This window comes from Gorilla gorilla, chromosome 2, assembly GCF_029281585.2.
Source record: "Gorilla gorilla gorilla isolate KB3781 chromosome 2, NHGRI_mGorGor1-v2.1_pri, whole genome shotgun sequence".
Classification (NCBI taxonomy): domain Eukaryota; kingdom Metazoa; phylum Chordata; class Mammalia; order Primates; family Hominidae; genus Gorilla; species Gorilla gorilla.
The window spans coordinates 197208947-197233236 of NC_086017.1; the positions used below are offsets into that span (position 1 = coordinate 197208947).

Below are 24290 nucleotides of genomic sequence, written 5' to 3' on the forward strand. Positions count from 1 at the left end.
TGCTGTATAGTATTCCATTGTATGAGTATATTACAACTCATTTACTCATGTTACTGTTAGTGAACATTTGGGCAGTTTCCAGTTTTAGCTATTTTTAATGATGCTGCTATGAACATTGTAGTGAGACTCTAGCACATCTTTTGGTAAACATCAACCTAATTTTAGTTGGTTCACTTAAGATGCAGTCACAGGAATTGTTTTAATCTCTTATTTCTTCGAAAAGTGACAGAGATCTATGACAAAAATTTCAACAGCACAGAAAGGTGTAGAATGAAAAATCAAAGCCTGTATATAACCTCCTAGCCTGTATCCATTTTCATGCATGATTAACAGTTTCTTGTGTATCATTCCGTTTTCTATTGCCCAGACAACTATATCTATGTGTTACAGCCTTTTAAAAATATAAATTTTATTATACTGTATTTCTAACCTTAGGTCCCCTCCACCCCAGCCCGTGACACTATAGAGTCCCAGCAAAAAGTGGGTGAGCGTATCTGACCATGGAAAGTGGCTGGTCCTTCCTTCTATCAGATAAGGCTGGGCAATCACTTTTTTTTTTTTGAGATGGAGTCTCACATTGTCATCTGGGCTGGGGTGCAATGGTGCGATCATGGCTCACTGCAACCTCTGTCTCCCGGATTCAAGCAATTCTCCTGCCTCAGCCTCCCGAGTAGCTGGGATTACAGGTGCCCGCCACCACGCCGTGCTCGTTTTTGTATCTTTAGTGGAGACAGGGTTTCACAATGTTGGCCAGGCTGGTCTTGAACTCCTGACCTCAGGTGATCCACCTGCCTTGGCCTCCCAAAGTGCTAGGATTACAGGCATGAGCCACAGCGCCTGGCCTGGGCAATCACCTTTAATGGGTTCTTATTAAGGTAAGACACAGGAGTTTGCACAGCAGTAAATTTCATTTTCACTTCTAGAAGCATTTGTTGAGTTGCTGGTGTCCTCAGCTTAGGACTTGTCTGAGAAAAGGTCACAGTCTAGTGGGAGGTGGAAGAAGGGCACAGGAACAAATAGCTATTGTACAATATTTACAGGTGTCTTAATAGAGCCCTGTAAATGGGTTCTGAGAGTACAAATGAAGGAGCAGTGAGTACTTCCTGTGAGGGTCAAGGAAGGCTTTAGAGAGGGTTGACATTGGGGACAGCCCTTGAATGATTAATTACTCAGCTTTGCTTTGCAGAGCAAGTAGCTTTCCAGGCAGAGGGAACAGCACACCCAAACATATGGGGGCTTGGCAATAGCTGGCACATCTAGGGACTGTCGATTCCTCATGTGTGTCTAAACTGTAGAATGTTAGGTCGGGGGGAGATATGACTGGGAAAGGGCTAGAATGGGTATTTTAGGGACAGGACATCAAGGGTCTTAGATAATCATTAGAGGGGTGACAATTCGCATTTTGGAATCATTGAATACATCTCTTAGGTACTTAAAAACAATCAACCAGGCTGAGCGTGGTGGCTCACACCTGTAATCCCAGCACTCTGGAAGACCTTGAGCCCAGGAGTTCAATACCAGCCTGAGCAATATGGTGACACTTCATCTCTACAAAAAAAAAAAAATGCAAAAATTAGCTAGGTTTGGTGGTGCGTGCCTGTAGTCCCAGCTACTTAGGGGGGCTGAGGTGGGAGGATCACTTGATCTAAGGAAGTGGTGGCTGCAGTAAGCTGAGATTATGCACCACTGCACTCCACCCTGGACGACAGAGCAAGACCCGGACTCAAAAAACAAACAAACAAATACCCAAGCAACCAACCAAACAAAAACTCAATCAACCAAAAGATGAAAACCTCTTCAAACATCACAGCGTTTGTGATGTCTCCAATTAAAGCACAGATCACATTATTTATGCATCTGTATTTCCTGTGACACAAATTCCTCTTACAGGGAACCTCTCAGACTCTTGTCCGAATCCTTCAGCCCCAACCACAGCACCTGGCACTTAGGAGGTGGTCACTAAAGGATGAATGAAAATGTGAATGAACATGTGATTTCTACCGCACAGCAAAACACTGTGCCTGAGAAAGGGGTGGCTGGGTTACCTTCTCTTTGTGGACTTAAGTTTTACAGGTGCGCAGCTTCTGCCTTGCTCACATGGTGGGAGAAGAACGAGGAACTGGTAACCTGGCCTCTGCAATAGCTCAGTGTGTGTGGAGGGAAGCACCGCATTTCCTTAGCAGCAGTACCTGGACCCTGGGACACCGAATTTCATTTTGGTCAGATTAGGAATGGCATGAAGCTCAGTGGGACCCTAGGGCCTCATCTTAGCATTTAGCAACCCAGAAGGAGTTCATATTGCACCCAAATTCCCAAGTCTCCCATTTGCATGTCCTTATTTAAGTCTTGTTCAGAAGGAGGACTTCTACCTCCTCATTGACTCATTCCACCTAGGTCCCTTTCCCTCCCCGACAGGTGTCCCTAGAGCTGGGCAATAGTGATCAGGTTGGAAGAACCACTTTCCACTTCTCCTCTGGTCTGGGAAGATTGGGAGCCTTCAGGGTCCCCCCTGAAAAAGAGTGTCTCACTTACCCCTGGTGTTCCTTGTCCTCACCATTGTTGCCAGTTTCCCTGGGATACAATTCCATGCATCTGGAGGGTCTTTAGGCAGCCAAGAAAAATCAACATTCCAGGGCTTTCCTTTCTGCCTGACCATCAAGGAATTTTCTTCATCAAGTAGCATCCTGGTTGGGAGAATTTTGTATACCTTTGACTTGAACTACCTTTGAAATCTTTCCTCACTCTTCTTGCCCCTTGCTCCATAACCTAATTGCTTTGTATATTTATCTGGGTTTCATCTAGATCTTCCCACCTAGGAATGTTCGTCTCGAACCTGTGAGCTGACCTTAGGGCCTGCTCCAACAGGGTCTGTCTCCATCACAGGGGAATATACCAGCTAAATATGGACTTCCCCTTCCTCCCTATTAGTTAAACTGCTTTCGATGACAAGATGCAATTTTTCATTACAGGATCCATGTTTTACCCATTCCAGCCCACACATTCCTGACTGGAATGCGAGTAGCATTCATTTACAACTATGTGTACACCTTGTAAATGTAAATGGTAACTAGGTAATCCATATGGTAATATGGTAATAGCTCTATAGACTCTTGTCTGAAAGAAGCTCTTTATTTATCCAAAGATCTTCAGTGGCTTAAACCACCTCCCCCTGCTTCCCAGATGTAATATTTTCTCTCAAAGCTACTAAATTATACCTGTGCTTCCTTGTGGCAGCTGGGGTATGGTGAAAAGAGCATGAACTTGGAGCCAAAGCCCCATATCCTATCTCAACTCTGTCATCACTGACTAGGGGACTGTTGGTTCAGGCTGTTTCATTTCTCTGCATATCAGTCTCCTATCTGAAAAATGGGAATAATAACTCCTGTCTTATAAGGCTGTTTGACTGTTCAATGAGATAAAGTATGTGAGGATGTCCAGTGCCAGGTAGATGTGGGCAGTGGAAATGGGTTTCCATCTTGCAAAGTGGATGAATTTGAGCAAATAATTTTATCTCTCTGAGCCTCAGTTTTATCATTTGTAAAACAGGGATAATAATGCAAACCTTAAAGTTTCCAAAAGGCATAAATAGAATATTTTGAAAAGCATCTAGCAGAGTATCTGGAATAGAGTAGAAATGTAATACATTGTGCTCTCTCCCAATTTTTCTGTATGAATCTTGTCGCTAGGAGCTCACCTTTCATGACCACCAGTGACCTTTTCAGTAAGATCCACAACGCTGTTCTCTGGGGTAAATGCAATAGTTCCCACATCTTCCTTCTCAATGTGATATTTCCTCCTTTGTAGATTTCACTTAGTGTTTTCTTCTTTACTACTTTTCTCTGATGTCTAGCGTTTCTCTCTTCCTCACTGATTTCCGAAGAAACGAAAGGGATTCTGTTAGATCTCAGGACAGAGTTCAGAAAGCCTTCATGGAGGATGGGACCTTGCAGAATGCCCAAGTATTCTTTGGCAGAAAAGGGGTCATGGAGATCATAAGAAGAACGGTATGATGAAGGCATAAGTGTGTATGAGTCTGATATGTTGGAAGAAGAAGAGTGTGTCTGAGGCAATACTTTGTAAAGTCACTGAGATGTCCTGGCTCTCAGCAACCACAATTTTCTTAGTAGAACATTATGACTTTTTTTTTTTTTTTTTTTTGAGCCTCAGTCTCGCACTGTTGCCCAGGCTGGAGTGCAGTGGCACAATCTTGGCTCACTGCAAGCTCCGCCTCCCAGGTTCACGCCATTCTCCTGCCTCAGACTCTGGAGTAGCTGGGACTACAGGTGCCCGCCACCACGCCCGGCTAATTTTTTTGTATTTTTTTTTTTTTTTAGTAGAGACAGGGTTTCACCGTGTTAGCCAGGATGGTCTCGATCTCCTGACCTCGTGATCCACCCGCCTTGGCCTCCCAAAGTGCTGGGATTACATGTGTGAGCCACCTCGCCCAGCCTGAGTTTTTTTTTCTAAAAAAAAAAAAAAAAAAAGACTACCAGAAAAGCATGTGGTATATACTTCTATCGTATGAACCAAAACAATTTTATTAGTAGAAAATGGGAATTTATTTTATGTGTGCATATAAAATCACAACCATGAGCACGTGTCTGTGAAATAAACAAGCTGTTGAAGGACACGTGATGGGCTGCTCCTGAGGCTTTTCCATGATTATTCACACGGGACTTGTTCCTTCGCCTTGCCATCTGTGGGCTCTCACTAGAGATAGGCAGAGCTGTGAGTGCCAAAGGTTTAACAAAAATTGATGGGAAAAACTTAACATTGAGAAAATTGTATCTTTGAGCATAATTTGGACAAGCTTCCACTATTCTATTTTAGTGAAGGAACATTTCTTTCCAACTTCGGAGTGCCACTGAAGTTCAGTCTGCAGGGAGAGCTGGGTTGGGTGCTGGGGTTGGGGTGGGAGTAGGTGGGATGGGGTGGGGGTGAGGGAGGTGAGTTTGGAGGAAGTTGGGTAGGGGCTGTGTATTGGGGATCTGAGGAATTTGGGTCTGATTCTTCAAGCCATGGTAAGTTGTAGAGTAAAGGAGTGACAAATGGAAGGGGGAAATTTGGGAACGACAAACCTGATGAGGGTGAAGGGTAGGTTGAAGTGCATCATAGCAGAGAGGTGAGAGAAAGAGAGCACAGACCTGGCTGAAGAGATGGGGGATCAGAAAAAGCATTCTTCAGATGCCTTCTTGTCCCGGCTCAGAACACCCCAAAGCTCAGAGGAACAGGACTGGGTTCACAAGGAAGAACAGGGAAGGCTGTCTGGGCTATCAACACTCTTCAGTGTCTTGGAATCAACCCAGCACGTCCTGCTGCTGCTGCTTTCTGCCTCTGCTAGCTTGGATCCGGTAGGAAGAACAGAGTTTTACATTCCTTCAGTGAGTAATTGACAAAGCTCCACACCAGGTGTGAGTGGGGGGGGTGGGGAGGCTCATATTTGCTCCTCCCCTGACTTCTTCCCCACCCTCCCTCCCTCTAGGCACACCAGGGATTTGTTCATCAGGGCTGATCTTGAATGGTGGAGATAGATTCAAGCCATCTTGAGCCCAGGTCCAGGGTAAACAAGTAACAGAATCCTGTAGGCTGTTACATTTGTTGTTTTAAAAAGACTTGGTACATTATTTGTAAGGGAGTGCCGTGGGAAGTAAAATAGTTCTTTCAGCTGGCAGGCATGCCTATCTGTCATGATACTTAAAAAAAATTAAACTTATGGCCTAATTCCAATCAGAGAGGTTTCAGATATTTAATAATCTCATTTGTTACAGTTTCTCCAAAAGCATTTGTTTTTGTTAAGTTTTAAAATCAATCTTCTCAATTCACCCAAATTGGGAGTTATAAAGACACTTTAAATTGTAAAATCATTCTATATCCATTGTATACAGTTAGGGAAATATAAAAAATAATTACAAATAAACTAAACATCCATCATTCTAGAAATGAATACTGTTAACATTTAAGCATATTTCCTCCCTGTCTTTTTTCCTTGCTGTTTTACATAATGGAGATTTTAAAAGATAAAAAGCTTTGTATTTTTTCCTAGTATTATGTCATAGGGGTGGCTCTAGGTTATTAAACATTCTTCAAAAACTCAATTTTTAAAGTTTGCTTAATATGTCTTCTTATAGCTATAATATGATTTGCTTGTTTCCCTAATGTTGATTGAGTATTAGGCTGTTTCCAATTTTTTGAGGTTAAAAAACAACACTACCGTGAATATCTTTGTGTGTGTGTGTGTGTGTGTGTGTGTGTGTGTGTGTGTGTGTGTGTGTGTGTGTGTGTGCGTTTTAGTATAGGTATGACAGTAGGCGATCTGGCTACATTCTGTTGCCTATTTTAGGTGGGGATAGGACTGCCCCCTTGCCATTATGAATGACAGCTGTCAGCCAAAGAGAGGGCTGCGCTAGAGACTGTCAATCTGGCTCCTGGGAGAAGGGATAACACTCAGCACAGGAATGTTGTAAACACATTAGGGAGGTCTTGCAATTCCACTTTGAAATGGAGGAAACTAAACTACAATCTGTTTTCAGATGAGGTCGGGTTTGTTCAGGGTGGTATGGCCATAGATAACAATCCATTTTCAAAGGAAACAGAGGTTTTCAAAAAGCCTTTTGAGTGGACTGGGCTAGTATTGTGTGATTTTTAAATTAAATTACACATGTTAAAAATGGGCGATCTAATGAAATAGAGAATAGAGGTTACTTTGAATGATAAACTAGTAGGAATAGTATTCGTGAAGTTCCAGGCAGGCTGACTTCCTTGGTGAGTTCACTGGGGTAACAGGACGAGTGTTGGAGTTGGCAAAGCAGAATTCTGATACCAGCTGGGCCATATTGGGCAAGTTGCTTGATGTCTCTGAGCCTCAGATTCCCCACTAACAAAATGAGGTGGATAATGACACTAATATTTCTCACCTGCAGTTTGTTGTTGAGAGGATTTAAACACCAAGGAAGGATCAGTAAATGGCAGCTAAGGCTGTGCCCTAAGGGATGGCTGAGGCTTGTTCTTAACCCAGAATTCAAAATAGGCCTGCCTGACCTCAGGACAGCGCAACACCAGAGACTTGCACGCACAGAACATGGATGTAAAGAGGGAATCCTGGGTTATAGTTTCAGAATCCACTGTGGGGATCTTAAACCTTCTCTCTTCAGCCTTTAATAAATGATTTAATTTGCACACTGGACAGTTCAACACTACTTTTTTTTTTTTTTTGCCCCAGCCTGTGAAAAGGGACGGGGTTGTGCTAAGGCAACGTTGAAACATTGCATTCCTCTGCCAGAAGCTTAAAAACCCTGCAATCAAACCCGAGGCCCTATTCGGAAACAAGTGTATCCGATGACAGCTTATTATGGAAGGTTCTGAACTTCTAAGAATTCCTTCGTAGGAGACAAACAAAATACAAAGATATCCTCCTAATTTTCTGCGACTGGGAATTTTTGTTTTTCTCTTCCTCACTTCTCCCATCCATTCTGCATGTTTTTAAAATGTAGGCACACAGGGTCCACGGTGTGTGGTACTTGAGTGGGCAAAAGGCTAGTTCAGCTGGCCAGCGAGGCAGACAAGACGTGGTTCAACACATGCATTGCTGGGAGCTGGGACTTCTCCCTCATTAGTTAAACATGGGCATGAAGTAAAGATTTCTGGTGTGTGTGTCTGTGTGTTTTCAAACGGCAGGTTCAGCACTTCTAAGTGCATAGCATGATAGGAAGAGAAGTCTGTAATCACCTCTCATGTCTGGGGTCCTGACGGGCCCAGAGCAGATTTGATTTACGTTATCTTCAAGCAGGAAACTTGTCATCCAGTCTTCATTTGCCCTTCTCTCTGGGCAGGAAAGAGCTCCATTTTTCCCGCTCCACAGAGGACATTTTATTTTTGCAGTTCTTTGAAGTGCCCTCAGAGATCTAAGCACCAGGCTGAAGGCAGCTCTGTGTATCTTTGCAACAGATTAGAACATATTCACATTTTATTTGCTCACAGAACAAATATTTCCCTTGGAATGAGACCGAGGCAGTGGAGCAGGACCAGGCAGGACCAGCCACCAAAGACGGCCCCCAGGCCCCATGCTGGGCCTGCTCAGCGCCTGCACAATCGGTTCCACATAATTGCTTCTCCGCACTCACCTTATTTAGGCCCTATAGACACATATGGGCTGATTAGTTGAGTCATTTATTGATTCAGGAATATTTGTCGAGCCTCAACAATGTACCAAACACTATGCTGGTTACAGAAATAAAGAGAGAAACACATTGTGTCCTCAAGGGGCTCCTAATCAAGTAGGGGAGAGAAGCAATGTCTGTATATTAATGAATCAAATCAAGGTGACAAAGATAAGGCTTCAGAACCCAGGAGACAAAGTGTTTGAGGTAGGTCATTATTCTGTCTGTGTGTTGCGGGGTGTGTGGGCAAGGGTGAGGCGTGTGGGGTGGTGTGGATATGGTGTGCATGGGCCTCTGTGTGTGTAGGTTATGTGTATGTGGTGTGTGTGGTGTGGGGAGTGTGTTTGTGTATGGGAGTGTGTATGTGTCTGTGGTGACGGTGAATATGTGTGTGGGTATGGTAGTGATGGTGCTAGGTGGTGTTTAGTGCGTGTCCTGTGAGAATTGTGTGTAGGTATAGGGATGTGTGTGTGTATAGTGGTGATGGTGGTGTGTGGTGTGGGGGGTGTGTGTGTGTAGTGGTGATGGTGGTGTGTGGTGTGGGGTGTGTGTGTGTGTAGTGGTGATGGTGGTGAATGTGGTGTAGGGGGTGTGTGTGTGTGGTGAGTGATGGTGGTGAATGTGTGTGTAGTGGTGATGGTATGTGTGGTGTGGGGGGTGTGTGTGGGGGGGTGAGTGGTGGTGGTGTACGTTTGTGTGGTGTGGGCTGTGTGTGTGTGGCGAGTGGTGGTGAATGTGTGTGTGTAGTGGTGACGGTATGTGTGGTATGGGGGGTGTGTGTGTGGGGTGAGTGGTGATGGTGGTTGTGTGGTGTGTGGTGTGTGTGTGGTGTGTGTGTGTGTGTGGTGAGGTGGTGGTAAATGTGTGTGTAGTGGTGATGGTATGTTTGTGTGGTGTGGTGTGTGTGTGTGTGGAGTGATGGTGAATGTGTGTGTGTAGTGGTGATGGTATGTGTGGTGTGGGGTGTGTGTGTGTGTGTGTGTGGTGAGTGGTGGTGGTGAATATGTGTGTGTAGTGGTGATGGTGGTATGTTTGTGTGGTGTGTGTGTGTGGTGTGGGGGGGTGTGTGTGTGGTGAGTGGTGGGGTGGTGGTGAATGTGTGTGTAGTGGTGATGGTGTTTGTGTGGTGTGGGGGGTGTGTGTGTGGTGTGGGGGGTGTGTGCGTGGTGAGTGGTGGTGGTGAATGTGTGTGTGGTAGTGATGGGGCAGGCTGAAGGCTGAGCCAGAGAAGGCATGGAGATGAGACAACTCCAGAGGGTATGTAAGGGGAGGTGAGTGGTGGGAGGTGAGCTAGGAAGGCATTTTTAATGTTGACCCATACTCTCTAATCAAGACAATGACAGTTTTGCAGCTGTTCCTCTTCCTAAGCTCATGTGAGGATTTTGGGTTAGAATCACTGTGTTCTTCTCCACGGGCCGAAGCTCACTAGCGCTGGGGCCTCCACTCTGGGAAGGGCCCTGTGGGTGAATCTCTGAGCGTTTACTGGGCTCCTTCTCCACCTGGGCTGCCGCACCCAGAACAGTTCTTAGAGTTTCCAGCCTCCTGAGCTCGCGGAATAGCAAGTCTACTGGACTTGGGGCAGAGGAGGTCTAAATGTGAGAATCCCTGAGGCAAATGTTAGAAGAAAGGGCAGTGCGGCCGGGCAGGGGATCTCCAGCTCTCTCACAACGCATGGCTGCCCTGGCTAGATCTGGGCTGTGTGGAGCTGTTTAAACATCGAACAAGGGGCCAGGCACGGTGGCTCACGCCTGTAATCCCAGCACTTTGGGAGGCCAAGGCGGGATGGATCACCCGAGGTCAGGAGTTTGAGACCAGTCTGGCCTATGTGGTAAAACCCCGTCTCTACTAAAAATAGAAAAATTAGCTGGGCTTGGTGGCGCATGCCTGTAATCCCAGCTACTCGGGAGGCTGAGGCAGGGGAATTGCTTGAACCCGGGAGGCGGAGGTTGCAGTGAGTCAAGATCATGCCACTGCACCCCAGCCTGGGCGATAACAGCGAGACTCTGTCTCAAAAAAGAAAACAACAACAACAACAAACGAATAAGGAGGCAGATGTCAGGAGTTGGCTTTCTTCCTCAAATTTTGGTTTGCTTTTTGTTACTTTCCCCTTACTGGATAGGGTCAAAGCTGCCTCATGATTAAGTGTTGGCCAGATAAGAATGATTTATTTCCATTTTACTAGACAGGGACTGGAAACACAGAAAGTCTAAAGATTGCAAGATACTAGTCATGTTGTCTCAGGTCATTTTCGTGGTTACCTGTGACGTAAAGGTTTTCTGGTATCGTCCCCATTTTACAAATGGGGAAATTAGGGCTAAGAGAGGTAAAGTCACTAGCACAAAACCACTCAAGCTTTTCCGTGAGTTCCTTATCACTGATTGTCTAACTGAAATTTGAACCCAAGTCTTTTTGGCACCAAAGACCATGTTTTTTTCATAATGCTTCCTGAAGTTTATGAGGCAGCATGGTTTGGCTAAATGATGGTGGTTTTTTTTTTTTTTCTTTTTTTTTTTTTTGAGACGGAGTTTTGCTCTTGTTGCCCAGGCTGGAGTGCAATGGCACCATCTCAGCTCACTGCAATCTCCGCCTCCCAGGTTCAAGCAATTCTCATGCCTCAGCCTCCTGAATAGCTATAATTACAGGCATGGGCCACCACACCCAGCTAATTTTGTATTTTTAGTAGACACAGGGTTTCTCCCTGTTGGTCAGGCTGGTCTCAAACTCTCGCCCTCAGGCAGTTCACCCGCCTTGTCCTCCCAAAGTGCTGGGATTACAGGTGTGAGCCACCGTGCCCGGCCGATGGTGGGTTTTATCGTTGCATAGGAATGGGTTTAAACCCAAGTTCTCCTCCGTGCTGGTTAGGTACGTGACCTTGCATTCTTTCCTTCCTTGCTCCCTTGTGAAGTGTTAATTGAGGCCTATTATATCCGTGTCAAGCACTCTGCTGGGGTCTGGGAACATACCAGCTAACTTCACAGTCGTTGCCCATCCAGGGCTTCCAGCCGGATGAATAATTCAGACAATGAAATAGGCAAGTACAATGTAGTTTGAGAAGTGTTATGATGGGAAGCCTCAGGTGCTCTCTGTCCAATAAAATGCTACTAACCACAGCCCAGTGCTATCAGTGTAAAATGCCTGCAGGATTTTGAAGACTTAGTGCAAAAAAATAACGACAAGCTCTTCATTAATAATGTCTTATATTGATTACATGTTGAAATGATTATTTATGGGATATGTTGAGTTTAAAACTACTTCATTCAAATTAATTTCACCTGTTCCTTTTTATTTCCTTGTATGTGGTTATTAGAAAATTTAAACTTAGGCCAGGCACAGTGGCTCATGCCTATAATCTCAGCACTTTGGGAGGCTGAGGCAGGTGGATCATTTGAGGTCTGGAGTTTGAGACTAGCCTGACCAACATGGAAAAACTCTGTCTCTACTAAAAATACAAACAAATTAGCCAGGCGTGGTAGCGCATGCCTGTAGTCCCAGATACTGAGGAGGCTGAGGCAGGAGAATCGCTTGAACATGGGAGGTGGAGGTTGCAATGAGCCGAGATCACACCACTGCCCTCCAGCCTGAGCAACAGAGAGAGACACCATCTCAAAAAAAAAAAAACAAAAAAACAAAACACACACACAACAAAAAAACAAATTTAAACTTACATACGTGGCTCACATTGTATTTCTAAGGGACAGCGCTGCTGTGGAAGAATAAAAGCATGCAGATATTTCCTATCTTAATACAACAATCAAAGAACATTTATCCTGTGACCTCCCCAGGAAGGCACACAAGAGATGCTTAGCAAGTAGGAGCTTCTCTCCCTCCACACATGGTTTAAGAGGCTGTTGTTTATTGTGGAACCCTCAGTCCTCTGGTACTGTGGAGAAGGTATCAGGTGACATGGCTGCAGAGCTTGTTCAGCCCCCTCGAGGATTCCTTTGGGTCCTATATCTTGAGAAGTAGCTGTCGTAACCCATCTCCCCATGCCCTCCGAAAAACCCATGGCTGACAGATGAAATAAATGTTGCTTGTTGCCATGGCCCCTAGGTATCTTTGCTTTTCTTTATTTTAGCAAAAGGAAGTCATGTTAAATATTTCAGGAGAGTCTGATTTTCAGTATCTTCATTGGATTGAAAAAGACAAGGCACATTGGGTTAATGATAAGGCCTTATCTGCCCGTTAGACTCATAGAACTGGGAAGGGTCTTGGGAATTGACTAGTCCCACTTCTGACCCTCCTTCTCAGAAAGCGAAGCTCACAGAGGCTAAGGGGCTTGCCTAGGGTAACAGAGCCAACCAAGGTTCTCAGCGACTGGAACCCAGTCTTTCCATCCCCCCCCTTCCACATGCAGCCGTCATTCCGCCCTGCCCATTCTTTTCTAAGATGCTCCCTTTTCTGCTCCTCTCGCCCAAAGTCTCCTCCTGTTTTGTGCCCCATCCTCTTCTGCTGACTTCTCTCTCTCTGACCCGGTGTCTTTTCTTTAATACAACAGACAACAGAAACAGGTGTCAAAAAGAGATAGGCGCCGGGCACAGTGGCTCACGCCTGTAATCCCAGCACTTTGGGAGGCCGAGGCAGGCGAATCATGAGGTCAGGAGATCAAGACCATCCTGGCCATGGTGAAACCCGTCTCTACTAAAAATACAAAAATTAGCTGGGCATGGTGGCACGTGCCTGTAGTCCCAGCTACTTGGGAGGCTAAGGCAAGAGAATAGCTTGAACCAGGGAGTTGGAGGTTGCAGTGAGCCAAAATCGCACCACTGCACTCCAGCCTGGCGACAGAGCAAGACTCCATCTCAAAAAAAAAAAAAAAAAAAGACATAGGCAAATTAAAGGATAGGCAGAAGTTAACATGACAAAATGGAACAGAAAAAAACCTCTGATTTTGAATAGACATGAACAAATGAAGCCAGGGAGATTTTCGTGGGCCTTAATAATGGTTCAGGGCTGGGCGCGGTGGCTCACGCCTGTAATCCCAGCACTTTGGGAGGCTGAGGTGGGTGGATAACCTGGAGTCAGGAGTTCGAGACCAGCCTGGCCAACACGGAGAAACCCCATCTCTACTAAAAATACAAAAAATTAGCCAGGCGTGGAGGCCTGTGCCTGTAATACAAGCTATTAGGGAGGCTGAAGCAGGAGAATCGCATGAACCCGCGAGGTGGATGTTTCAGTGAGCTGAGAGCATGTCATTGCACTCCAGCCTGGGCAACAAGAGCAAAAATCTCAATAAATACATAAATGACCATGGTTCAGGTGAAAAGGCAGCCTGGGTGTGTTTGGAGGAGCATGGATTTGGAATCACAGGCTCAGGGCTTGAGGGCTGGCCATGAGGCCTTGGAAAACCATAGTTTCCTCCTCTTCAGTCAACTTCACCGGGTTGTTGTGAGCGGCAAATAGGAGCATGTTTCTGAAATGGTTTTGTCATCTCTGAGACGTCATACCAGTGGTGGTTATTATCATTCCTACGAGGCTTGGAGATGTTGTTGGCTATGAGAGCAGGATGAAATAGCAGAGTGATATGGTTGCCAAAGAAAGCTAATGTGGTATCGACAGCAAGGGATGCGACTCTCCACTTGACCATCCGTCTCTGGGGCATTATGCTGTGTTCAGTTCCGGGAATTGCCTTTTAAAAGGAACTTTGGCAAACTGTTGTTGTTCCAGAGAAAATCGCAAGAATAGCTTAGGGTTTGAGAGTTATGACATATAAGGGATGATTTAAGGATTTGGAGGATGTTTAGTCTGGAGGAAAAAAAAAATAAAGACTTAGCTAGAATGAGGTAGCTCTTTCCAAATATCTGCAAGTTGTCCTGCAGAACAGAGGAAAGATTCATTCTGTGTTGCTAGTGGCCAAGCCAGGGCCCAATGATGGGAGTTAATAGGAGGCAGATTTGGGTGCCATTGGAGCCTATCTAAAACTCAGAAAGCTGTTCCCAGATGGACTTCCTGGGAAAGTAGTGAGCTGTCCATAAGTGGAAGTCTTCAAGCAAAGGGGGGCTGTTTCTGGGGACAGCGTGCTGTGAAGAGAAGTCCTGCTCTGGCTGAGAGGTTGAACCAAGTGTTCTCTGTGATCCCGCCAATTCTGAGACCACGATTATCTGCTTCTGCTCTCTCTGATCTTTCTTGCTGATCTGCTTCCTTCACTGTTTTTGATGCCTTTGTTGACTGTCTGCTCCTTCTGAGAATGCTTTAAGGTTTTAGATTCAGAAATATTTCTGTAATCATTGATAGTCCAGTGTAACGGAAAGTAGGAAGGAGGAACATTTAGGAACAAAGGCAGTGCTGTTACTTTGATGGACACACAGTAACCTGTTAAGTGGGGGTAGAAGCAGAAACATGGTGGTGTGTGTTAGGGAGTCTTGTAAATACTACAGCAAACGAATAGGCATCTCTTATTCTTAGCTATTGTTTAAAATGCAAACACAACTGCTAAAGACCTTTGTTCTTGAATGGACCAGCATTTTCCTTGTTTATACAATTCTTTTGTTAGCTACAGAGATTCAAGAAAATTCTCACTATAAGAATTCTAGATCGTAAACTGCTTTCCAGACTCATAATTTAAGTGCTTTGCTGATTTGGTTATATCAAATTCTGTACAGGAGGTGTTTTCATGATTTCTCGACTTCAGAAAAGCCATTTTCTTGAGGAAAATATTTTTCACGCATAGTTAGTGTTGCAGCTGGGAGAGTAAGAGGCTAGCTGAATCTCTGCAGTTGAGTGGGCAGCTGAGCTATTTCCAGGATTTTGTTCTGCCCCCAAGTAGCAATTATGCATCTGTCTCACAGTGCTCCACCTCAGACATCCCAACCATTATTTCAGAAACCTCCACCTAGACTCGAAGGCACAAAATAGAACTCAGCAGATCCAGGTGGAAGGAGGAGGGAATGGGTAGGAATGAGTAACATTTTGGTCAGATTCCCTGAGGTCAGAGTCCTCGCCCAGTCCCGAGAATGACAGCAGAGACATGGAGAAAACTGTGGATCAGGGCGTGAGTTCCAATGCTTTGGGAGCCTTGTTGGCCCACTGTGGCAGGAAGAGCCTGGAGAGACAACAGTAATGGTTCTTCAGATCTGGGGGACTGGCCAGTTGGGCCAGGCTGGGCAGGGTGGTGGGGTGCTGAAGAGGCAGCAGCAATCTGTAGGAGCTGCAGCGTCCATAGTCATCCTGTGAGACTGCTGCCCTATTGCAGACCCAGTCTCTGAGGCTGCTGTGTTGAACCCACATCCTGTTGCCTTAGCTCCACCTTGGTGTGCCCTTGAACCCTGGGCTCAGGACAGCCTCAGCCTGGAGACCAGCAGGTGGATTTGCTCTTGGATCTACATTCTGGAGAGAGGGACCAGCCAACTCTGATTGAAGCCCAGCCCACAGCCTTACTCCCCACTCATTCTTTTTTTTTTTTTTTTTTTTTTTGAGACAGAGTCTTGCTCTGTTGCCCAGGCTGGAGTGCAGTGGCACGATCTCGGCTCATTGCAACCTCCGCCTCCAGGGTTCAAGTGATTCTCTTGCCTCAGCCTCCTGAGTAGCTGGGATTACAGGCACCCACCACCACACCTGGCTATTTTTTGTGTTTTTAGTAGAGATGGAGTTTCATCACGTTTGCCAGGCTGGTGTCAAACTCCTGACCTCAGGCGATCCACCCGCCTCGGCCTCCCAAAATGCTGGGATTATAGGCCCGAGCCACCTTGCCCAGCCCTCACTCATTCTTTTATTCCAGACCTGCTTCCTCACCAGTCTCTTATGTCTAGGGGTTCTCTTCTATAAGCTCTGGTTTCTGAGCTTATAGAAGTCTGGGAAAATGGAGTCTGGGAATGGAAGGGACTTCTTACCGAGTCATTTTAAAATGCTGACTTGTCTCTGTCCTTCCAAAGTAGTCCTGCTGTCCCTGCATGGAGTGATGCAATGGTTCTCAAACTTCTGTGGGCATGAGACAGCCCCAGCTTTTAAAATACCAGATGTCAGAGGCCCATTCTCAGAGACCATGATGAGGGAGATCTGGGTGGGCCCTGGAAATCTGGAGCCCAGGTGTTTCTGATGCAAGCAGTCCCTGGGCCACACTTAGAGAAACATTAGAGGAAAGAACATGAATTTTGGGGTCTGAGAGAGACAGAACTTGGTTACTTATTGTATTATGTGTTGAGCAAGTTAATCACCATTTTTGAGCCTCCTGTTTCATTATCTATAAAATGCTGACCACGTCTCAGGGGAGACGTCGGTGTGAAGATGTATATAAAGTGTTTAGCTGGGGCTTTTAAAAAATTTTATTTTACTTTAAGTTCTGGGATACATGTGCAGAATGTGCGGGTTTGTTACATAGGTATACATGTGCCATGATGGTTAGCTGCTCCCATCAACCTGTCATCCAGGTTTTAAGCCCCACAGGCAGGGGTATTTTTCCTAATGCTCTCCCTCTCCTTGCCCCCAACCACTCAACAGGCCCCGATGTGTGATATTCCCCTCCCTGTGTCCACGTGTTCTCATTGTTCAACTCGCTGGAGCTTATTAAATAGGGCTTTTGGCTCTCTCTCCCCCTCCTTCAACACCAGGAAATTGGCAACAGAGAATTTCAACCCCTCCTAAACCTCACACATCAGTGGTGCCTCTCTAGCAGCGTGCACCTGTGGAATGGTCACAGAAGTGTCTGGAGGAGCACGTACATCCCCAGAGCATGAACAGCCAATCCTGATTTCACAAGCAATGGCATGAAAAGAAATGACCAGGAGGTCAGAGGTCAGCCACCTGCTGTCATTTTTATTTGCAGTAAACCACAGAGTCAGGACATACACATATACAGTGCATTACAGAGCAAGTCCACGGCACTCTATGCAGGCAGATGAGCAGTCTCGAGCAGGCGACCACTGTTACAGAATAACACATCTAGGGTGGGGGAGGCAGTGGAAGTGGAAGAGCAAGAAAGGAAGGATCTGGATCCTGGTCCTGTGCTTTTAGTTAGCTACTGCCCCAATCATGGCTGGTAAAGTCTGCATTTCTGCACTGCAATGGAGGTGTGTTAGGACCTTTAGCTTCAACCTGTGCCCAGGGTCATCCCTAAACACTGAGGTTTAGCTGAGTTCCATAAGTGGAAGCAGTGCTTCTCCGCTGTGGGACTGAATTCTCTCCCAGCACACTGGCAATTCAAGAGGGCAAAAGAGGTTTGATACATGGAAGGGAAAATACTTATATTTCAGGGTTCCTGTATGTGTCTGTGTCAGTGTATGTGTATGGGTGTGTGTAGAGGTGGAGAGCTTACCTAAGAGTTTCTTTGTGGTGTTTCTTTCATGTTGGATGCCCCCCACCCCCAAATTAGCTGATTTCTGAGCATGATCAGTCAATGAGGGAAGGAAAGTAGATTCTTGGCAGAGGGGCTAGGAGTGGCCCTCCTGGGTCAGCAGGGCTTGGAGAAACCTTGGGCCTGGTGGGAGACCCATGAGGACAAAGACCCTACCTCCTCTCCTATGGCTGTGGCATTTACCCAAGGTGAAGCAAGATCGCTACAGCAGGAAGGTCGTTAGAGCACCCCCTTGTTTGACAGATACAGAAAAACAGGTCCCAGAAGCCTATAGGATGTGTTCAAGACCCTGTAAATGAGACAGGACTGAAGCCCACTCCGTGTGCTGCTCTTGTTTTCCCAGGCAGGGTTTCAGGCCTTATCCTAACATGGGATGTGGAATGATTCCCTTCCACAGCAGCCTCTATGGAGCATTTGCCAGATTTCCCCAAGATAGAAGGTTCTTACTTGTTTTCTACAGAGAGAGAAAATCATCCATCAGGGACCCCTTAGCAAGTGGCTTCTTGGAATTATGACTACTTGCTAATAATAACACTTTCTCTGAGATACCCACCGAACTTTGAGGTTGATGGTACAGAGAAGCATAAAAGCATAAAACTTCTTCCCATTCTATGGAAGAGGACAGCTGTGCTGTAAGCTGGGTCAGCAACTTGCTGTAAATCCTCTTCTCTTTAGTTGAGTTGTCTGCCTCTTGCCATCTGAAGAAGGAAGAAAGAAAATGCGGCACGTTTTGAAATCTGCCTCCTTGTCAAGTGACCTACACACTAGACCACACTGTCTCTATTAAGACTGTAGACTACCTCAGCAGGTTAGCACAGACCAAAAAGGGCAACATCTGGAGCATCAGGCCCTGTCCAGGTGAACACCTGCCTTGTCTCCTATCCAGGGTCCTGGGAGAGTTGCTTTGAAGGAATTTTTTATATGCTGATGGAAGAACCAGTACTGAATGACTGACCGCCATTTGTTATTCAGCTGTAATCAGCAGAGACAGACTTTGTGCTATGCTGGCTGCCAACTCTGCATAAAAGGTTGGACTTGATAACATCTAAGGAAGGGCCTTTCCAACCTAAGGGGGCTATGATTTTAGAACTCCTTGCTCCGTGGACTTTTCATGTTAATTGAGATAGTTTGTTAGAAACTGTGAGTCCGGTAGGGTTGTGCTTGTTGGTTTTTTGCTATTTGTTCTGTCTTTGTTAATTTTACAGAAGCCCAATCCAGCTAACTGCCATAGCCTCTAGTCCATTCTGTGTTCCTGGATCTGGTTTTACATTGAAACTATGGTTGTTATGGCCTGGGATGTTCCACTATGTCACTATGCGTTAAACTTCCCCACAGTTCTCTCTCACAAAGGTGCTTTATGTCTGTGATGTGACTCAAGAGGTAAAGAGAAAAAGGAGAGTAGTATTGAACGGAGGGGTTTAAGTTAGACATTGAGGCCATTTTCTAATGGAAGAAGTTGTGAGACGCTGGAGTGCATCCTGAAATTGGGCTTGGAGTATGCCCTCTGATCTTTCCTGGGCCTTGTAAGCACAGGTTTGCCTGGAGGTAACAAAGTGGGCAGATGGCCCCTTAAAACCCTTTTCTAATCCTCTGATTTTATGTATGAACATTCTAAAAATAGAACCATGCTGGGGTGGGGGAGGGTGCAGAGAGTGAAGAAAAATATGAAAATAAAAGAAAAAAGCTGAAGAAGCAGGCTCTGGGTGTGGGTAGAGGTTGAGAAAAGCAGAATGTGATGGGAAAAGATGGAGAAAAAGTAATAGAACTGCATTGTGACATATTGAGAGATTAGGGTGCAGTGCCTGACAGATTGACATTCTTTTTTTTTTTTTTTTTTTTTGAGACGGAGTCTCTTTCTGTTGCCCAGGCTTGAGTGTAGTGGCGAGATCTCAGCTCACTGCAACCTCTGCCTCTTGGGCTCAGACGATTCTCCTGCCTCAGCCTCCTGAGTAGCTGGGATTACAGGCGTGAGTCACTACGCCCAGCTAATTTTTGTATTTTTAGTAGAGATGGTGTTTCACTATGTTGGCCAGGCTGGTCTTGAACTCCTGACCTCAGGTAATCCTCCCGCCTCGGCTCCCAAAGTGCTAGGATTACAGGTGTGAGCCACTGTGCCCAGCCCAGATAGACATTCTTTTTTTTCTTGAGAAGGAGTCTCGCTTTATTGCCCAGGCTGGAGTGCAGTGGTGCAATCTCGGCTCACTGCAAGCTCCACCTCCCAGGTTCACGCCATTCTCCTTGCCTCAGCCTCCCCAGTAGCTGAGATTACAGGCTACAGGCACGCGTCACCACACCCACCTAATTTTTGCATTTTTAGTAGAGATAGGGTTTCACCACATTGGCCAGGCTGGTCTTGAACACTTGACCTCAGGTGATCCTCTCGCCTCGGCCTCCCAAAGTGCTAAGATTACAGGCATGAGCCACCACGCCCAGCCCAGATAGACATTCTTTAAAAACAAAATATTCACTGATGAATCCATTAGTAAGTGTGTGAATCACCCTATCCAGCCCCATTTTACATGTGGGGAAAGTGAGCTGTAGTATGACTTGCCCACATCCCTATTGCCAGTTGGTATGAAGGGAGGCACCAGAACTGGCCTTGCGAGAGAAGTCCAGTGCTGAGCGGAGGGAGATGAGCACATTTCCCTGGACGAGGATGTGTGGGTAGGAAGTGCCCTCAGGATGTGGCTTCGAAGCTCAGGAAAGAGAATGAGAATGGCCACAGCTAAGGCCTGCGTCTTCCTTCCCTGGCCCTGCCTCAGAGCCCCAGGCCTGGAGTGACTGAGGCAGCAGAAGGGAGCTGGGCACTGCAAAGGGCCTCATGCGTTTCCTTTCCTTTCGTCAGTGGCAGTAGGAGAAACAAATCCTGTCATACAGCCGTCCCTTCTCCTCTTGGGAGCCATGCAAAATATCCACTGAATTTGGAAGTTGGGCTCATGAATGGCTTTTCCTTGCTTTTTCTCTTTTCTCGTTTCTCTGAGTTCCTGAGTGCGGTTTCCAGAAGTTTCTCTTCTCCTTTAAGAAAATGGAGTCTGGGAATGGATGGGACTTCTCACCAAGTCAGTCGGAGGCAGGATGGATTTCTTGCAGATGACCTACCTTTGAGACTATCTGACAGATTTCCCTAAATGTCCTTTTATTTCCCCTTTGGGGGAAGATGGGAATTCTCATCGATTAGGTTGGTGCAAAGGTAATTACAGTTTTTGCCATTAAGAGTATAAGCAAAACAGCAATTACTTTTGCTCCAACCTAATATTTTGTCTTTCCCTCTGCCCTAGTCCCTGCTCACAAACATCTCAGAAAGGACCTTTGAGCTGGAGTCTTCCGAAATGTCACACAGGCGTGGCCCCCAGCTCCCACTCTGTTTCTATCCTTGCTCCCCTGTGGTGACCCACAGCGGTGTGGCCCCATCACAGAAAACAGCCAAGTGAAGGGGGCTCAGCACATTCAAGTGAGCTTTGTCTTTTGAATTCTTATTTTCCCCCTTAGGAAGTTGGGCCACTTTTAATCACTGGGAAATAGGAAGAAACTTTGTGCTTCCTCTTCCCTACTACAAAACGACTGATGAACAGTAGTACAAATAGGCCTCTCTGTTCTGAGGAGATAGAGAAACAAAAAGTCATGTTGCCTAGGCGAGGCAAGCACAAGTGTGCAGAGACCTAGCCCAGCATCCATCTCTGGGAAGGCCTGCCAAGAGCTCTTATATAAGCTGCAGTGAGCTCATGTGTTTGATCAGCAGATCCTGGGCTTCAGGGCCAGGGGTTAGGCTGGAGGAGGGAGCTTAGAAGAGATTGTGTTCTTCCAAAGAGGGGGCGATCTGGGAAGAAAACATGTTCCTACACTCAGAATGATGGAGGCAATTTTCATCTCTGTGCCGTCAACATAGACTTCCTTTTCTTGTGGTGTCAGTGTCAGGAGAAGAGAAGGCGATGCTTGGTGTTATGAACTCCATGGTGTGAGGAAAGGGGTGGCGAAGGGAGGGGTGGTGTTTAATGATTCAAAGGCGGGCAGATGCGCACTTGGGGTACGGATAAGAAAGCTTTCCTCTCGATGTGTAGGAAGTCAGGTAGGTGCCCGTGTAGCTCCACCGTGCACAGGCTGGGAATCTATCAGGCCTTGGTTTCTAGTTGTTAACTTCTCCCTTAGGCTGTGCTTAAAATGGGAAACACATTTCGTTCATTGACTGAGACAGGCTGAATATTCTGGCACCTGCTATCACTCATTTTTGCCTGCTTTTCTTTCGTTTGGCGGAATCACTGAGCTGGTAGACCTTTGCACCACCCACCTGGCCCACCATCTTGTCCGGAACATGTGCAGTCAGCCCATCCTGATCCCAGCAGCTACGCACAGAGCAAGTGGAATGATACCTGCTTTCCATACATTTTGCCTATTGAAAAATTCTCTCTTACCCTGCATAAATGAGCCAAAGCTTTTCAACCAGGCTTCCCAGATGTTCTCTCGGGGGTTGACGCACTTCCAGATCAGTCCTGCCCTAGTGGAGGGGAGTATCTGTACATCACAGCAGCCTACCCACTCCCTGAGTCTAGCTTCCTATTCTTCACATGATGGCGCAATAACTATAACTGTTTTTTAGCTGAATAAATAAATCTGCAGACATGGTGTTCTATTGTTTTACCTGTTCAAAGTAATATTGTGCCCAACCACTCTGTAACTACTAATGCTTTAAACAGTTTTTTATTTCAGAATTAAGAACTTGCATTTTTCAGGTGAATTTCTTTTTCTTTTCTTTTTTTTTTTTTTTTTGAGACGGAGTTTTACTCTCAGGCTGGAGTGCAGTGGCATGAACTCGGCTCACTGCAACCTCCGCCTCCCGGGTTCAAGGGATTCTCCGGCCTCAGCCTCCTGAGTAGCTGGGATTGCAGGCACGCGCCACCACGCCTGGCTAATTTTTTTGTGTTTTTTCAGTAGAGATGGGGTTTCACCATATTGGGCCAGGTTGGTCTTGAACTCCTGACCTCAAGTGATCCGCCTGCCTTGGCCTCCCAAAGTGCTGGGATTACAGGCGTGAGCCACCGCGCCCGGACTCTCAGGTGAATTTCTGACTCCTCCAAGTGTTTTGCATTTTTCTGTCTGGCATCATTAGTGCTTATAACACTTTCCGATTTAGTGTCTTTTGAGAATTTAGTTCATGGGCTGTTTGCTTTCCTGTTTCCAGAAGAATCAGAAATGTTTCAAATACAGCTAAGACCGTCTTTGGTTCCACCCAACACTTTCTCCTCATGAGTGATGGTAATGTCCTGATGAATTTCTGCTTGGAAACAACTGGACTCAGTCAGCTGAGAAATGACAGAGCTCATATGCACAACACCTTGAAGCCTTCCTTCAGCAATGCGGACGATACACACAACCTTCAACACTTCAGAGAGAATCCTCCGTGATGATGTATGCTCAAGTATTTTGGTGTGAGATGTCATGATACCTATAACTTACTTATAAAAAATTCAGGCCAGGCACAGTGGCTCACGCCTGTAATCCCAGCACTTTGGGAGGCCGAGGCGGGCAGATCACGAGGTCAGGAGATCGAGATCATCCTGGCTTACACGGTGAAACCCCGTCTCTACTAAAAATACAAAAAATTAGCTGGGCGTGGTGGTGGGTGCCTGTAGTCCCAGCTACTCGGGAGGCGGAGGCAGGAGAATGGCGTAAACCTGGGAGGCGGAGCTTGCAGTGATTCCCAGATCGCGCCACTGCACTCCAGCCTGGGCGACAGAGCAACACTCCACCTCAAAAAAAAAAAAAAAAAAAAAAAAAAAAAAGTCAGTCAGAAAAAGATGAAACAGGGCAAAATGTTAACAACTGTTAAATCGAAGTGATGGGTACACGGTTGTTCATTATACTCATGGCTGCACTTTTTTGTATGTTTGAGCATTTTCATCATAAAAAGAATTTATTCCCAGATGTTCTAATTTCAGGAGGCATATTTAACCTGTGGGGGCTTCGGGAGGCTGACAGGGAGCAGACGGGAGGCAGGAATTGCTTAGTTCTCCTAGGTCTATTGTCATTACCTTAATGTCTGGTAGTAGCAGAGTATGACAATAGCAAACCCCAAACAGTGATTCCGTGACACCCTCTGTTATTAACACCTTCCATGCAGGTATGGTTCTCTGAGTTAAAAGATCTAGTTCTCTCAATCCCTTTACCTCAAGGATGTTGGGGAGAGAGGAAACGTTCACCAGGAAAACTTTTTTTTCTTGAAGGTCATGCCATTTTCTGGTAACCAATTGGTACCAGTTTTCTTAAAAAAAAAAAAAGACAAAAGAAGTTCATTAATTACTTTGAAAGTACTGTTGTTTAGTCCCTCAACAGAAAATGCAAACTTTCTGGAATCTTCTTCCGGATTGCCAGGTATATTGTGGGGTTTTAAAATTCATTTCATTTTCTATATTCTAGGGTATAAATACATTATTATTATTATTATTATTATTATTATTATTATTTTTCGAGACGGAGTCTTGCCGTGTTGCCCAGGCTGGAGTGCAGTGGCACAATCTTGGCTCACTGCAAGCTCTGCCTCCTGGATTCACGCCATTCTCTGGCCTCAGCCTCCCAAGTAGCTGGGACTACAGGCGCCCACCACCACGCCTGGCTAATTTTTTGTATTTTTAGTGGAAATGGGGTTTCACCGTGTTAACCAGGATGGTCTCGATCTCCTGACCTCATGATCCGCCCATCTCGGCCTCCCAAAGTGCTGGGATTACAGGCATGAGCCACCACGCCCGGCCTATTATTTTTATTATTCCTCACCTTGTAATTCCTCTTAAGATTTCATTTTTAAAAGATTTTTGCTTTTTGAGACTTAAAAATGCTCAATTTTTTTGCATTACTCT

General features: G+C 45.8%; 1 long non-coding RNA gene across 1 annotated transcript; it reads right to left on the reverse strand.

The window, feature by feature from the left end:
* Window positions 1–16884: 16884 nt before the first annotated feature.
* On the reverse strand, window positions 16885–22983 carry LOC134758121 (uncharacterized). Its single transcript, XR_010133021.1, has 2 exons — window positions 17996–22983; window positions 16885–17896 (listed from the first exon to the last, which is right to left on the reverse strand). It is a non-coding gene; the product is annotated as an uncharacterized lncRNA (long non-coding RNA).
* Between the last annotated feature and the right edge of the window lie 1307 nt (window positions 22984–24290).